This window comes from Myotis myotis, unplaced genomic scaffold (genome assembly GCF_014108235.1).
Source record: "Myotis myotis isolate mMyoMyo1 unplaced genomic scaffold, mMyoMyo1.p scaffold_m19_p_8, whole genome shotgun sequence".
Lineage (NCBI taxonomy): Eukaryota > Metazoa > Chordata > Mammalia > Chiroptera > Vespertilionidae > Myotis > Myotis myotis.
This window is the reverse complement of record NW_023416390.1, coordinates 50435576-50451974: the sequence shown is the minus strand read 5'-3', so window position 1 is coordinate 50451974 and position 16399 is coordinate 50435576. Positions and strand designations below refer to the sequence as shown.

General features: G+C 41.0%; 1 long non-coding RNA gene across 1 annotated transcript in view; it reads left to right on the top strand.

The window, feature by feature from the left end:
• The window catches only part of LOC118661913, a 40176-nt gene that overhangs the window by 11666 nt on the left and 12111 nt on the right, over positions 1-16399 (top strand). The gene's annotated exons all lie outside the window — the stretch shown is intronic.

Genomic DNA, 16399 nt, shown 5'->3' with positions numbered 1-16399 from the left:
TGTAGTTTTACAGCCAACAGCTCTCAATTATGTCCCTCTGTGGGACATTCTCTCAGCTGAAGAGAATCTATTACACAAGGTCATATCCTTCCCAAGGCTGTCTGCATCCAATGACAGCTTCATTCAGAGGTATGAAATTCCAGACTCCTTAGTCCAAAGTAAAAGTTGGCTTCAAACTCAAGTTTAGAAAGGATTTTTTGTTTGTTAATCCTCTCCTGAGGATATTTTTTCCATTGATTTTTAGAGAGAATGGAAGGGAAAGGGCAAGGGAGAGAGAAACATCGATATGAGCGAGACACATGGATTGGTTGCCTCCCACACCTGGGATCGAACCTGCAACCCAGGTATGCGCTCTTGGGCGGGAATCGAACCCTCGGTCCTTTGTTGTGAGGGCCTGCACTCTAACCACTGAGCATACCAGCCAGGGCTAGAAAAAATTTTAAATGAGATTATGAAGATCAGAGTAAAAACACGCAAATCACTAGTTAAAGACTGACCGTGAAACTTAGCACGTGAATGGTAAACTAGAAAGTAATTAGGCAATTCTTTGCTCTCTGGGGAGCATGCAAACTTCCATGCTGGATGCCTGGCTACTTTCCGGCTGGCTGGACACTTGCTGTTGTTATTGGAAACTGATCAAGTGGCTCAGGTGTAGCTCTGGCAGGAGGGCTCTGGGGGAAAAAGATAACATGGCTAAGTTTTTCAAACTCAAAGGGCTTCTCCAACCTTTGCCATGACACAGTGTATCCCTGTCCCTAAAAGAAAAAGGAAATCGTTTTAAGAATTACTTATTGGAGAAAACAGTTAGACTGTTTACAGATTTTTAAGAATACGTATGCATATGTGTATGCATATATTTCAAGTTTTAAAGCAATTTTATACTTAGGGATTAAACATCTCTTAAAATTCCTTTCGTACATGGCTAGGTGTAGAAAAGAAAGGGAAGATATGAACCCATCTTCCAACTGAATCCTTGGAATGCCATAAAATTAAAATTTCCTTACTTTATTTTATAGTTCCTTTAACCCAAGAAGTAAAATAAACTCACATGTATTAGAACACTCCTCAGTAAGAGAGTAACAGGTATAAATATAATTTTAGAAATCAAGCTCAAATATTTAACCATGGATTAAAGAATTCTCATCAGTTTAGCAATGCCTGTTCTCTCACTGAAATTCCATATTTGCCCATGAAATCAGACCATGGGACTGATGGTCTTCTTGTTTCTTGTGTTTATCAAAAATAATCAAGCACCTACTCATTGGTTCTTGACTCTCTTCTACATACTAAGAAAATAAGATGTTGATTTTTCTTGTCTCCACTTTTTTATATTCAGTCAACTTCTTTTTTTCTGTCTAGTTTTATTATATTCACTAGTAGCATAAAGTATCTTGTTCAGTGCTGAACAGCCTGTGTAACCAGAATCATTCTTCAAAGTGTGTTCATACTGAGATTAGCTCTTTTCACTCAAAAAGAATCTTATTTTCTCAATAACTTTTTTCTGTTTTAGGGAAGACATGAGAGTTTGGAGTCCACTGCTGAGAATACAGTAATTAGAATCTTCTTACAGAGTAAGCTGTGCACTTACTATTCTTTAAGATAATAGAAGCAGTTAAAAGTAACACCAAAACTAGAAATACATACTGTAGATAAATTATTAGGTTTTAAACTCCATACATTCAATAATAGTTTATTTGTTTTCAGGCTTAAGGTATTATTCTTTTTCCAAAGTAAAATTGGTTAATAAATGTTGTGTAGACTTATGAGTATATTCAGATACTGAATGAATAAAAAAGCATTTCTAAGACCTTTGTGTTTGTTTGATGATGCCTGAGGAATAAGTGGGCAGCTTACCTCACCCACTGAAGGTGTTCTTGAATACAATTTTATGAAACCTAGTTGCTACTTGGGTACTAGGGATCCATGTCAGGTATAGCATCGCTCTATTTTGTTAATTTGTCCCTTTTCCCTTTCACCATGAAATAATTATCTTTCACACACAGAGCTTCAATTCAGCGTGAACCATTTGGAATCTTTGCAAACATGACCTTAAGCAGTGGTTCTCAACCTTCCTAATGCCATGACCCTTTAATACAGCTCCTCATGTTGTGGTGACCCCCAACCATAAAATTATTTTCATTGCTACTTCATAACTGTAATTTTGCTACTGTTATGAATCGTAATGTAAATATCTGATATGCAGGATGGTCTTAGGCGACCCCTGTGAAAGGGTCGTTCTACCCACAAAGAGGTCACGACCCACAGGTTGAGAACCGCTGCCATAAGGGGTATCTGAGTAGAAAGTGAGATCTGAATCCTTAAGTATCCTCCCTGGCACTCCGCCCACTCCCTGCTCCTAACTGACCTGATTGTGCTTCCTGTCCCAAAGCTCATACTCATGCTCCCGGGCCAAGTCTGCCCAAGGTTAAAGCCTCCGGTTGGTATTCCAATTTTAAATAACCTATTTGCCCCATGCTCATTCCACCTGCTTTATTTTCTAAACTGATTTAAAAAATTCATTCACCAGAATGAACCTTGATCTATGAAGCCTCACAGTTACATTTATTGGACTATAATGTACATGAGTCCTCCCAGATTTTCTTTATTTGGGAGTCTACTTTCCATTATTCTTTTGGTAAGAAAACCAGGATTCACTCTGGGCAGGATTTATAGACCTAATTTTTGTGCAGTTAAGGTGCCTTGTTCTCAGCTGGTCAAGAGAAAGAACAAATACCTCAGGTCAAGCCAACTGGATTCTCTCTCTCTCTCTCTCTCTCTCTCCCTCCCTCTCTCTCTCTCTTTCTCCCTCCCCCCCTTCCTCTCTCTAAGCATGTCCTCAGGTAAGAATTAAAAAAATAAAATAAATGGAGATATAAAATAATAAAAGCTGCATATCTTCATACTGAAGGAAGATATGATTTCATAACCTAAAACGGTTATATTAGGCACAACCACAGAAAATCAAACAAATGTAAGTCTTAAATAAAAATAAAACCACAATACCAAAGAGGTCCTGAGGCAATCACAGGAGTCGTTGCCAAATGAGGGACAGAGACAAGTGTTGTGACGCCAGAGGAAGCTGGGACTCATATGTGGACGTGACTTAAGGAAGCTTTACAGAGGCCTAGAATGGACTGTATTGAACTGGGCCATGAGGAATGTGTCCAGTAGAGCAATGTTGTTCATTCAAGGATATCCCCAAAATCTGCAAAACATGCCTGCAAGAGAGAACAGCTGTAGAGCAAACATGATGATAATACTCTCGAACCGGTCTCTGGCACACTGTTACCTACTCCTTTTCCATCTTCCTATTCAACTCTCACATTAGCTTTCTGACTTTCTGTTTGCTCAGATGGTCTGACTTGGAAACTTACTTGATCAAATCTCAGAGCTCTTGATTCTCCCACTTTACTTGCCAGTTGAAAATTGCTTTCTTCCTCCAGTATTGATTCTGGAGTGTCCTCTTGGTAATGCCCTTCTTCCAGTTGGCTCCTCTCCTGATATAAACAGCCCTTTGAGCACCACCTCCTGGGTACATGCCAAGCTTCTCTCCTTTACAGTCCCCAAGGTTGTACTCAAATAACGGGTTGTGAGGTGGGGGACTTGGAGAGACTGAGGGAAAGAGATTCCAGAGTGATAAAGTGCAAGCAAAATAGCACAAGGCCAAGGGCAGATGCAGAAAAGTGTCTTGATATCTTCAGGGGAGCAGCTCTGATCAATTGGGGTGACAGGATTAAATGGGGGAACAATGAAGGATTAAAATGGTAAAGCAAGTTGGAGTTGCTAAGAGGGTTAGCACCAGAATAATCAGTGTGGGTTTTATCCTGTAGGTACTGGGAGCACACTGATTGTTTTTTTGTTGTTGTTGTTTGTTTTGTTTTTGTTTGTTTGTTTGTTTTTTTGTTTTGTTTTGTTTTTTAATATATTTTTTATTGATTAAGATATTACATATGTGTCCTTGTCCCCACGTTACCCTCTACCCCCCCCCGCCCCCCCCCCCGCCCCCGCTCATGCCCTCACCCCCCCGTTGTCCATGTCCATTGGTTAGGCCTATATGCTTGCATGTAAGTCCTTTGGTTGATCTTTCCCCCTTACCCCCACCCTCCCCTACCTTCCCTCCAAGGCCCGACAGTCCAATCAATGCCTCTCTGTCTCTGGATCAGTCCTTGTTCATCAATTTATGTTGTTCATTATATTCCACAAATGAGTGAGATCATGTGGTATTTATCCGTTCTCCAGTTCCATCCATGCTGTGGCAAATGGTAAGAGTTCCTTTTTCTTCTTCCTCTTCTTAAAGAATACCTTTCAGCATTTCATATAATGCTGGTTTGGTGGTGATGAACTCCTTTAGCTTTCTCTTATCCGTGAAGCTCTTTCTCTGACCTTCTATTCTGAATGATAGCTTTGCTGGATAAAGTAATCTTGGTTGCAGGTTCTTGCTATTCATCACTTTGAATATTTCTTGCCACTCTCTTCTGGCCTGCATGGTTTCTGTTGAGAAATCAGCTGACAGTCGTATGGGTACTCCTTTGTAGGTAACTGGGTTTCTTTCTCTTGCTGCTTTTAAGATTCTCTCTTTGTCTTTTGCTCTTGGCATTTTAATTATGATGTGTCTTGGTGTGGTCCTCTTTAGATTCCTTTTGTTTGGGGTTCTCTGCGCTTCCTGGACTTGGAAGTCTATTTCTTTCACCAGGTAGGGGAAGTTTTCTGTCATTAGTTCTTCAAATAGGTTTTCAATATCTTGCCCTCTCTCTTCTTCTGGTACCCCTATAATTCTGATGTTGGTACGCTTGAAGTTGTCCCAGAGGCTCCTTACACTATCTTCATATTTTTGGAATCTCTTTTCTTTTTTCTTTTTCGGTTGGGTATTTTTTGTTTCTTTGTATTTCAAATCTTTGACTTGATTCTTGGGATCCTCTTGTCTGCTGTTGGATCTCTGTAAATTATTCTTTATTTCAGTCAGTGTATGCTTAATTTCTAGTTGGTCCTTTTTCATGTCCTCCAGGGTCTCACTATACTTATTGAGGGACTCACTAAATTTATCGGCGGTTTCCATAAAATTCTTGAAAAACCTTATAAACGTGGCCTTGAACTCTATATCCAGTCGTTTGTTTTCCTCCATTTCTGCCATTTGTGACCTGTTTCTTTGTCTCTGCATTTTGGCTGCTTCCCTGTGTTGATAGAGTGGCTTTGTGTGCTAGGTGTCCTGTAGGGCCCAGTGTCTCAGCCTCCCCAGTTACCTGAGGTGGACACTCTTGTTGCACCCCCTTGTGGGCTTTGTGCACAGTCTTGTTGTAGTTATGCCTTGGTTGTTGTAGGATCACTGGGAGGAATTGACCTCCAGGCCAATTGGCAGTGAGAATCAGCTGTGTCTGCAGTGGGAGAACTTCTGTGCTGGAGACACCCTTCTGGGGCAAGACTTGCTTCAGTGGGGCTTTGGTGCTCACTGAGACTGCACCCTGAGTGTGTCCCTTATGGATCTGAGGAGTTGTGATCTGGATGGTCCCCCTCTGACCACTGGGTACAGTGGCTCTTGGATCTAAGGAGGTGCTAATTTAGCCTCTGCCTGAGGTTATGCAGCAGGAGCTACGAAGAGAACTGCAGATTCCCCTTCCTTTTTTGGAGTTTGGAGGTGCCCTGATGAGGCTCAGCTGTGAAGCAATGCAAGCCGCTGTGGGGCCTTGGGCCTTCTCTTGGAAGTTCTGGGTCTGTCTGGCCCTGCTGCAGTTAGGTAATTATCAGGTTGCAAAGGGCCGGGGCATTCATATGCAAAAGCCTCTGCTGCAGCCTGGGTGGGGCAGGGTCTCAAGGAATCAAAGGGCGGAGCAAGCAGCTATGGCAGATCCTTAGCCCTGCCCTAAGGAGTCCCGCGTCTCAGTGTCCCAGTAACGGCTGCAATCAAAAAGACAGCCGCGTCCTCAGGTGCCAGCCCCTTTCCGTGTGCGCGAGCCTCCGTGCCTCTGCACTGTACTTCCGCAGTTCCTCTGGCTCTCAGTGTGCTTTTCTTTCCTTCTAGTTGTAGAATTTACACTCAGCCAGCCTTCCTGTAGTTCTGGATGATGTCCGTTTTGTGTTTTTGTTGTATTTTCAATTGTTGTGGGAGGCAGCAATTTCCTGGTGTTTATCTATGCCGCCATATTAGTTTCTTCCCCCCTCCACACTGATTGTTTTTAAGCAGCACCATCTATATGAACATTGACTGGATTTTAGAAAGATGAATTTGTGAAGGTTCTGACTAACAGATGGAAAACAGGAAACTCTTGCCACAACCTAGCTATGAAAAGATGGTGTCCTTGGCTAGATAGTGACAGCAGATATGAAAACAAGGGACTGATGAAAAAAACATAATATTTTCCTCTGACCCCAAGTGGTTTTATTATGCTGGGCTTATGCAGACTAAATTACCAATAAATATTCTATAGATTTCAGAGCAAGCCATAATAAGAAAAAAAATTATTCTTACTATTTTATTCAAATTAGGGTGATCAAAAACAGTCTGATCTTCAAAAACGTTCTACTTGTGATGTGCTGACATAGAGTAATTAGTACTGTCACCAAATGGGTGGCAGTAGGAGACCCCAGCCTTCAGCCACCCACAAAGAGAAACAATTAGACAGTCATTCGCAAACAAACACAGCTCTGGGAGAGCTCAGGATTCCACTTAAGAAACTTGAGTCATACTATGGAAGAACAAAATCTGAGAAAACAAAAAGGGAAGGCAGAACAGCTTATTTGGTCTGTATCTTCCCCACCCCAGGCTGTGACAGCCCAGCATCTGAGAGGTAACTCTCAGTTAGAAAGAGCTCTCCTCCCCAGGGAAGGAGAGTGGCAGGAGACACTAGCTTCTCCAGCCTTTTGGGCCACTGCAGGGAGGACCCGCTTTGGTTTAACAGAGGAGAGCAGAGAAGCTGAGACATAGAGATGTTAGAAACAAGGAAGAGGAGTGGGAGCTCCCAACATCAGCCACATAACAGGAGCCACAGCTCACACCAGTGAGAATGACTGTTATCAAAGATGACGCTCAGCTGGTATGACTCAGCTGAGCGTCATCCTCTGCAGGGAAAGGTCGCTGGTTCTATTCCCAATCAGGGCACATATCCGGGTTGTGGGTTCGATCCCTGGTTGCCATGCATATGGAAAGCAACCTATAGCAATGTTTATTGACTATCTATTGAATTAACTACTCTACCAAAAAATCATTGGTGATCATTTCTTTTCCTGGTACACTTCATATCAGAGAATGTAAGAGTTTGTGAAAATACTGTGTCCACTGGAAGTTCAAAAAGGCTCAGTGATTATTTTAATATTTAGAGCAATCCATATCCTATTTCTATATATTTTTTAGTTCTTTACCATACTTTGGGGGTAATTTTATTGTCCTTTCATCTTAATAAACTATTTAAAATATCTTCATATGTAAGAGACTAAGTTTTTCCACTGCCATTTTTGTAGCAAAAAATATTAGTAAAGGTTTCATACTTCTTGAAAATATGTTACAGAGAACAAAGTATGATATTTCTTTCTAAAACTTTTTCCCCAGCTAACTGCTTGTATATGCTCAATCCCAAGAGACATATAGACTCAACATGCCTTGGTGTGAGTAATATTCTTTTAGATTCATTATGTCTTGGTTTGAATACTATCTTTTATTGCTGCCCAGAACCCTTGAATGCATACGAAAGTAAATCACAACCTCTATAAATAAACATAAAGAGTAAAATTTAAATTTCTATTTAAGTATGTCATTGTCTCCCTATTTAAAGAAAAGGTTTCTTTCCTGTTAATAAAAAGTAAAACAATAAAACTCAAACTGGATTTATAAAGTATTAAACTAGCTGAATATACCAATATTCAGTTATATTACACCAGTAAGTTATATTTGCTAAGGTTCAAATAGACATTGCAATGTAGTTTTAAAATTTCACTGTATTGCATGAACTCGAGAATAAGGGCAAATTTTGGTATGTTTGCCAGAAGAACATCAAATAGACTAGGGACAGGAGAATAAAATGTTTTCATGAGGTTTATATCCAAACAATAAGTGCGTTCACTGTCGTTTTATTCATTAAGTACACATCTTTCATATTCATTTAAAATAAATGTTTTCCAATAGGTCTTCACTCCTACTAAGCTGAGCCCACAAACCCCAAAGAGCTCATATACATATTGGATCTAGATCTGCTATTGAGAATCTGTCTTTCTGCTGGACATTCCATCGGTAGGAACCAAACTTTGTTCATGGGTCAGTACAGTTACCTATAATTTCTCTTTGTGATTATAGCCTACATTTCTTCCAAATTAGAATGGAAAGTTAGGTACAGAGGATGACACATCAAGTCTGCATGAAGTCTCAGGGGGAGCAACAGGGATCTGAGTGCCAGGGAAGATCTACCCAGAGAAAGAATGGGGAGCAATGACAAAGGAAATTAAAGGGAACATGACAAATACAGCCACATTCGCCTTTACATGGCAGCAATACAGAGATAGGGGTCAATTCAAAAATAAAAAAGTAAAATTCTCAGGGAAAAAATTAGTCAAACTTGTGGAACTATTGTGAATAAAAATTCACCTTAATTCTTTTCTGACTCAGACAAGATTATTTGTGGACTGAATTTTGGAGCCTGAAAAACTCATTCTTCCATTGACCAGAAGATGGAGCCATTAGATAAGGAATTTTTAAAACTTGCAGGCCAAAAGGGAACTATGATTTCTTGCTTTACTATATTATCATTTAAAAACATTTATGGAACGAGCAGTCTGAGTGTCATCTTGTTTTTAACAGTAGAAAGTAGGTAATGTGTTTTAACCTCACATATGCGCAGAAGTAATATGTTAGGCAATTAGCACTTAGTTAAGCAAGTGTATACATGGAAAATGCATAGCTTCTGTCCTCAATATGTGGATTCTATAAGGAGACACATCTGAAAGGTAGAACAAGATGTTACATATTTATACTGCAGAATTATAAGCCATTGGTTACTTTGGACCAAGGGAAATTTCAATAAGCAGGTAGCATTTGAGCTGCTACTCTTTAACATTCCTATTTGGGATTTTTATATAGCAGATTTTTCTGGGAGAATATTTTTAAACTAGGACTGGACTAATATTTTGATCCATTATATACCATCTATGAGCACCACTGTCATCATATACGTTAATAATAATTCTTCTCAGGAGAACTAAGATGGTGCCATAGGTAAACACCTGTACTCAACGCCTCCCACAACCACATCAAAATTACAACTAAAATACAGAACAACTATCATCCAGAACCACCGGAAAGCTGGCTGAATGGAAGCCCTACAACTAGAGAAGTAAGAAGAAGGCACACTGAGACTGGTAGGAGGTGCAGAGGTGCGGAACGGGCTGGTCTGACACCCATGTGTGCTGCTTTTTTAATCAGGAGGGAGTTCATCTCTGCGGAGGCCACACGGAGGAGCAAGGGGGCCTAGCCCCACACCAGCCCCCCAGCCCAGGGCCCCAGAGCTGGGAAAAGAAGTCCCTAAGGCAGTGGTTCTCAACCTTCTGGCCCTTTAAATACAGTTCCTCATGTTGTGACCCAACCATAAAATTATTTTCGTTGCTACTTCATAACTGTAATGTTGTTACTATTATGAATCGTCATGTAAATATCTGATATGCAGGATGGTCTTAGGCGACCCCTGTGAAAGGGTCGTTCGACCGCCAAAGGGGTCGCGACCCACAGGTTGAGAACAGCTGCCCTATGGGCAGTAAGAACTACAGGCTGTAAAAACCAGTGCAGATTGGAGCTCAGTGACACACAGCCTACTGGAGACCCTGCTGTTCCTCTTAAAAGGCCAGCACCATGAACTGAACTTACAAGGTCCTGCTTCCTCTGAGCTTCAGCACCAGGGCGAGGCTCTGGGGGACATTATTTGTCTGGCATTAGGGTAGGAACTTGGGGGTGGCTTTCTCCCAGACAGAGGGGTCATTGTTCCTGTGCTGGGACCTCCCTGGTTGCAGGGCTGACTGGCAGCCATTTCTGTCTGCTCTGCCCTGGTGATTCCCTAAGACCCCGCCTCATCCCATTTACAACCCCACCCAAGCTTCCAGCAGCAGCTTTTGCTTATGAATGGCCTGTCCTTGAAATCTCAAACAAGCTGCAACTGGGTCAGAGAGCTCCAAACCTATCAATAAAAGGCCCAAGACCCAGCACCAGCACCAGCCTGCCTTGCTTCATAGATGGGCCTCCTCTGAGAACTTCTAAACCTGATACAAAGAAGAGGAACCTGCAGATCTCTCTGTAGCTCCTGCTGGGTGGCCCCAGGCAGTGGCTGGTTTTGCACTTCCCTGGAGACCCAAGAGCCAGTGTACCCAGTGGTCAGTGTCAGACCACACTAGATTACAACTCTTCACATCCATAAGCGACACACTCAAGGGGCAGACTCAGTGAGCACCAAAGTCCCACTGAAGCAAGTCCTGCTCCATAGGGGTATCTCCTGCATAGTAGCTCTCCCACTGTAAGCAGTGCTGGTCCTCACAGCAAAGTGGCCTGGAGATCAATTCCTCCCAGTGACACTAACAGCAATCAAGTCTCCACTACAACAAGACTGTGCTCACAGACAACAAAGGGGTGCACCTAGAGTTCCCAGCTCAGGTGACTGGGGAGGCTGAGCCACTGGGCCCTATAGGACACTTCCTACACAAGGCCACTCTACCAACTCAAGGAGACATAACAGATCTACCCAATATATAGAAACAAATAGTAGGAGCCAAAATGCAGAGACAAAGAAGAATTTCACAAATGAAAGAAATGGAAGAAAGCAAACTACTGGATATAGAGTTCAAAACCACAGTTATAAGGTTACTCAAGAATCTTCTAGAAACCTCCAAGGGAATTAGTGAGACTTTCAAGGATCTTAGTGAGAATGCCAAAAATAAAAATAAAAAAAAAAATGAAAAAGGACCAGTCAGAAATTAAGCATACACTGACTGAAATAAAGAATAATATACAGAGATTAAACAGTAGAGTAGAGGATTCTGAGGATCAAATCAATGATTTGAAATATGAGGAAGCAAAAAACACCAAACCAAAAGAGCAAAAAGAAATAAGAATCCAAAAAATATGAAGATAGTGTAAAGAGCCTCTGGGACAGCTTCAAGCATACCAACATCCAAATTATGGGGGTTCCAGAAGAAAAGAGAGAGCAAGATATTGAAAACCTATTTGAAGAAATAATGACAGAAAACTTCCCCTACCTGGTGAAAGAAATAGACTTACAAGTCCAGGAAGCGCAAAGAACCCCAAGCAAGAGGAACCCAAAGAGGACCACACCGAGACACATCATAATTAAAATGCCAAGAGCAAAAGACAAAGAGATAATCTTAAAAGCAGTAAGAGAAAAGCAGTTAGTTACCTATAAAGGAATGCCAGTACAACTGTCAGCTGATTTCTCAACAGAAACTATGCAGGCCAGAAGGGAGTGGCAAGAGATATTCAACGTGATGAATAGCAAGGACCTATAACCAAGATTGCTCCACCCAGCAAAGCTATCATTTAGAATTGAAGGTCAGATAAAGAGCTTCACAGACAAGAAAAAGAGCTAAAAGAGTTCATCACCACCAAACTAGAATTATATGAAATGTTGAAGGGTATTCTTTAAGAAGAGGAAGAAGAAGAAAAAGATAAAAAAAAACATGAACAACAGAATGGCAACAAATACATACCTATCAACAATTGAATCTAAAAATCAAAATAAACAAATAAGAAATCTAATGAACAGAATAAACTGGTGAATAAAGTAGAATCAGAGGCATGGAAATGGAACAGACTGATGATTCTCAGAGAGAAGGGGGTAGTGGGAGGTGGGAGGGTGAGAAGAGATTAAACAAAGATCTTATATGCATATATGCATGACCTATGGACACAGACAAGAGGGTGGAGAAGGCCTGGGGTAGGGCAGGAACTGGGTGGAGGAAGGCAATGGGGGGAAAACAGAGGGATAGTTATAATCTCAACAATAAAGATAAAAGATAAAAGAAAAAAATAATTCTTCTCTATAGCTCTTTAAACTTTTCCAAGAATTTTCCGAATTCTTTTACACACTGTTCACTATTATCTATACTTGCCCAGAACAGAGGACAGAGAAGTTAATGTCATATTCAACTAAATAAGATCACACCTCAGTGAGTAGCAGAGAGTGAGGCACACAGGAAAGCTTCCTGATTCACAGCTTAAGCACAGTCCATAGGCTCTCAGCTGGCACTCCAACTCCTACCATCAACACACACTTGAAACAAACTGGGAAAATGAGGGAATGAATGCTTTTCTGATGCATCAGTTTTGGGAGGGGTCACCAAGAATTGTGTGTAAAATATATAGCACCTGTAGATTCAAGTACAAAGCAATTTCCTTTGGTTTTCAAACTTAGCTGCACCTTAGAATCACCTGGGGAGTTTCTAACACCCCACTATCCAGCCTGCACTCCAGACCAATTAAAGCAGAATCTCTAGGTTGAGACCCAGACATTGATATTAAGGTGCCCACGTGACTGCGATGTGCAGTCCAGTTTGAGAAGCAGGGGTCTGGGCCAGTGCTCTTCCAGCTGTGATATACACACAAACGGCTGGGCATCTGGAGCAGCCCTGCTCCAACTGTGGTCCCTGAATGAAGAGGCTCGGCACCGCCTGGGGACTTGCTGGAACTGCAGGTTTGGGGCCCACCCGCGCTACTAAACCAGAAACTGGGCGCGCAGCCCAACCATCTGCGGTGATTCTGCCGTGTGCTAATACCTAGCATCGCTGGGCTAGGTCGGGACCAGTTTCTCACTCCTTTTATCCCTGGCAGGTGGTGACTATATAACAAAGGGATAAAACGTCACTACCTTATGAACAGTTTAATCCTGGGAACTGATCCCTTTTTTTTTTTTTTTGCTTTTCACTACAATTCAAAACAAATAGAGACATCCTATTTGACAGTGACTCACTTTTTTCTTCAATGCCTGTGTTTCTTGGTGTTTAGGATGTTCATGTTTAGAGGGAAGGGATTTTTAAAAAAGAGCTAGTGCCCGACAGGAATGGCTCAGTGGCTGAGCATCAACCTATGAACCAGGAGGTTACTGTTCGATTCCCAATCAAGGCACATACGCCTTGATTGTAGGCATGGTCCTCATCGGGGAGTGTGCAGGAGGCAGCCAATCAGTGATTGGGATGTTTCTCTCTCTCTCTTCTTCTCTGAAATCAATTAAAAAATATATATAAATTTTAAAAAAGAGCTAGCAAAAACAACAACAAAGAAAAAAACAACAACAAGAAAGAGTAGAGAAAGGTGTCCCAAGATTTGCTGGTGCACTACATTCTGATTAATATTCTTTTAGGATTTTCACTCTACCTGATTATATATTCCACATATACTGATGCTAGCAATACAATTCACATCATCTGCCACACATTCAGGATAGTCAGAAAACAGTCATGACCGTAAGAAGCAGCTTGATATTTAACCCCAGTCTTGTTATTTTGTTTGTTCCTAAGTTTGTGTGTGGTTTTCTGACTACCACTCCCTAAAGTAAAGGAAAAATGTGGTCCCTGGAGTCAGTAGGATCTGGATTTGATCTCTGGTTTCACCCTTTTCATGGTGTATGTCCTTGGGCAAATTACCTAAGATTATTTCTTTATTGCTGACATATGTCTAATAAATCCATTTTATGGGCTGCTCTAAGTTAGGAGAGACCGAGTAGAAAATGCTTCATTCACACTGTTCTTGGCACACAGTAGACACCAGGGGTATGCTGAAGCCAGCTTGGGCCAGCCCGAGAGGGCTGGTGGTGCCCACCTCCTGGCTACCCCACCTTCAGGGACCTCAGGTTGTGTGCTTGAAACTCGCTGTGGTGAGAGTATTTACACCACAGAAACTGACAAAAGGTACACACAAATAAGAACGTTTTTCTACAGGAGAACCAGTTATTAAATATTTGCCAGCACACCGCTAATAGGTATTCCTTTGTGGTTATTTGTATCCTGACAGGTGTATTTCGGAGTAGTTTGCTTTTCTCATATGAAGCAAACAACAATCGCCAAACAGTCCAAAGATATGATATGAATGGAAAGATTCCCTTCCCTGCCTCGTCTCCCACTATATAGTCCCACAGCCTCTCTGTTAAAGTCACCCACCTGTGGGAAAGGTAACACCAAACTCAGCAGACACTGACCTTTTCGTGACATTGGTCCACCAGAGCTTTCCCTTTTCTAGCCCAGCTAGAAGTTCAGGGCTCCGAAGTCAACTATTTAACTAATACTGGGCATCTGTTGGAGGTCACGCCTTCTAGGGATAAAGATAGCTGAAATAAATGAGGTTGTACCTCATGGGGTTACATTGGTTAATTGAGAGGAGATAAGTAAACAAATAGATATAACCATACTGATATTAGAGGGTAGTAAATGGTGAGATGAAAATAAAAGTTCAGCGTGGTAGAGAATAACTAGGGCAGTGGGGTTGCTTTCAGAAGGCTGATTAGGGACGGCCTCTCCAAGGAGGAAACATTTGAGCTGAAATTTAAGAGGACGCAGCTGTATTCAGAAGGAGGTGGAAAAGAGCTGAGCGAAGGCCCTGAGGCAAGCTCTGAAGAACGGAGAGGAAGTCAGGGGAGCCCAAGTGCTGATTTGAGAAGGTGGTGTGACAGGGCTTAGAGTGAAGCAGGGCCAGACTTTGTAAGACCCTTTGGAATGCTAACAAGTCTGCCTTTCAGGCTATGAGCAATGGAAAGTTCTGAAGAACCTTAAGAGGAATTGGGACAACAGGGAGAATGGCTTGATCCGAATTAGTGTTTCCAAGAATCACTTTGCTCTGTGGAGAAGACTGTAAGGAATCAAAAGTGGAGCTAAAAGACCAGTTCAGTGGCCACTGCAACAATCTAGGCAAAAGACAATAGTGGTTAGGACTAGGGCGAAGGTGGTAGAGATGAAGAGAAATGGGCAGATTTGGGATAGATTTGATAGGTGGAAGCAATAGCACTTGTTGATGGATTATGTAAGGGAAGAAAACAAGAATTCTCTGAGATTTTTTTTTTTTTAATTTGAGAAACGGTAGATAGTATGTTTATCAGCTAATTTCTAGTCTGTGGTAAGTTGTGAAGAAAGAGTCTAAATAATGAGGAAGAGAAAAACTTTTAGATTTACTGCAGGTTGAAGAAAAGAGAGCTGTCCATATTGCATCCTTTATTTCAAGTCCTTCCTCCACAGCTAAAAGATTAATGCATTTATGATACATCCAAGATCTCAGAGAGCTCTGTGTTGTTAAGTAAAATGCAATTACAATGCAGTAGGATAATGACCCTTCAATTAGATCAAATAATTACTCTTGTAGAAGAGAATTAAAACATTATCTAAATTTATAAATTTAAGTCTCAGGCTTAATGAGTCTCTTTGAATAAATTTTTATTTTTTTCCATTTCCCTACAACTTTTTAAAAAGCTATTTCTATGTTTGCTCCAGGGGTTTTAGAAATGGATAAAGACATTATTTTGGAAGCCCAAATTTCATTAGAATAGCCTTAGTTTTCATGACTGTCAGACAAAGTTGCAGGACATTTCTAAACAGAAAATCATCTGGTGTCCTTTTAGTACCTAGCAATGAGATGACCAGATACCCTGAAAAAATCCTGATATAAAATGTCTGTTGGGTAAAATTTAATAAATATCTTTTTTTAATGCAAGGCAGCAAACTAAAGGACATTCCCAAGAACCAAAAGCAGAGAAGCAGCGGGTCAGAGTAATAAGGTGACTGCCACTGAGCTATCAGCTCCCTCACTGTAGCCATTCTGATGGTGGTCTGGTGGTGTTTCATTGCTGCTGTCTTCATTTGCAGTACTCTGATTAATAACTCAAAAAAGGAAAAAGAGTGATATTCCAATGCATTGATAAGGTAGCATTTCTGTTTGCCATTTTATTGTTTCCTACAGGTCTTATGTCTCTCCCCCCCCATCCCTCCCTTACTTACTTCTTTTGTGTAAAATAAATATTTTCTATTGTTCTATTTTAATTTCATTTCTCTTATTATATTTTTTGAGTTATTTTCTTAGTGGTTGCCCTGGGGTTTCTTAGTGGTTGCAATCAACATTGCAACTTATAACAACCTAGTTTACTGAGGTATGATACATGTACAGTGCAGTGAGAAAATTATACAGCTCAAATATGCGTATTTGTACTCCCATAGAAATACCACCTCGGTTAAGATATAAAACATATCTGGTATCCTAAAAGTCTTCTTTATGCCCTCTAATTCAATAACACCCCACCCCCAAAGTTCCCATTCTTTGCATTTCTATTATCAGAAAAAAGATTTGCCTGTTATTAAGCTTCATAAATTAATTCATGCAATATATAATATTTGGTGTTTAGTTTCTTTAGCTCATCATTATCTTGGTGAGATTCTCCATTAT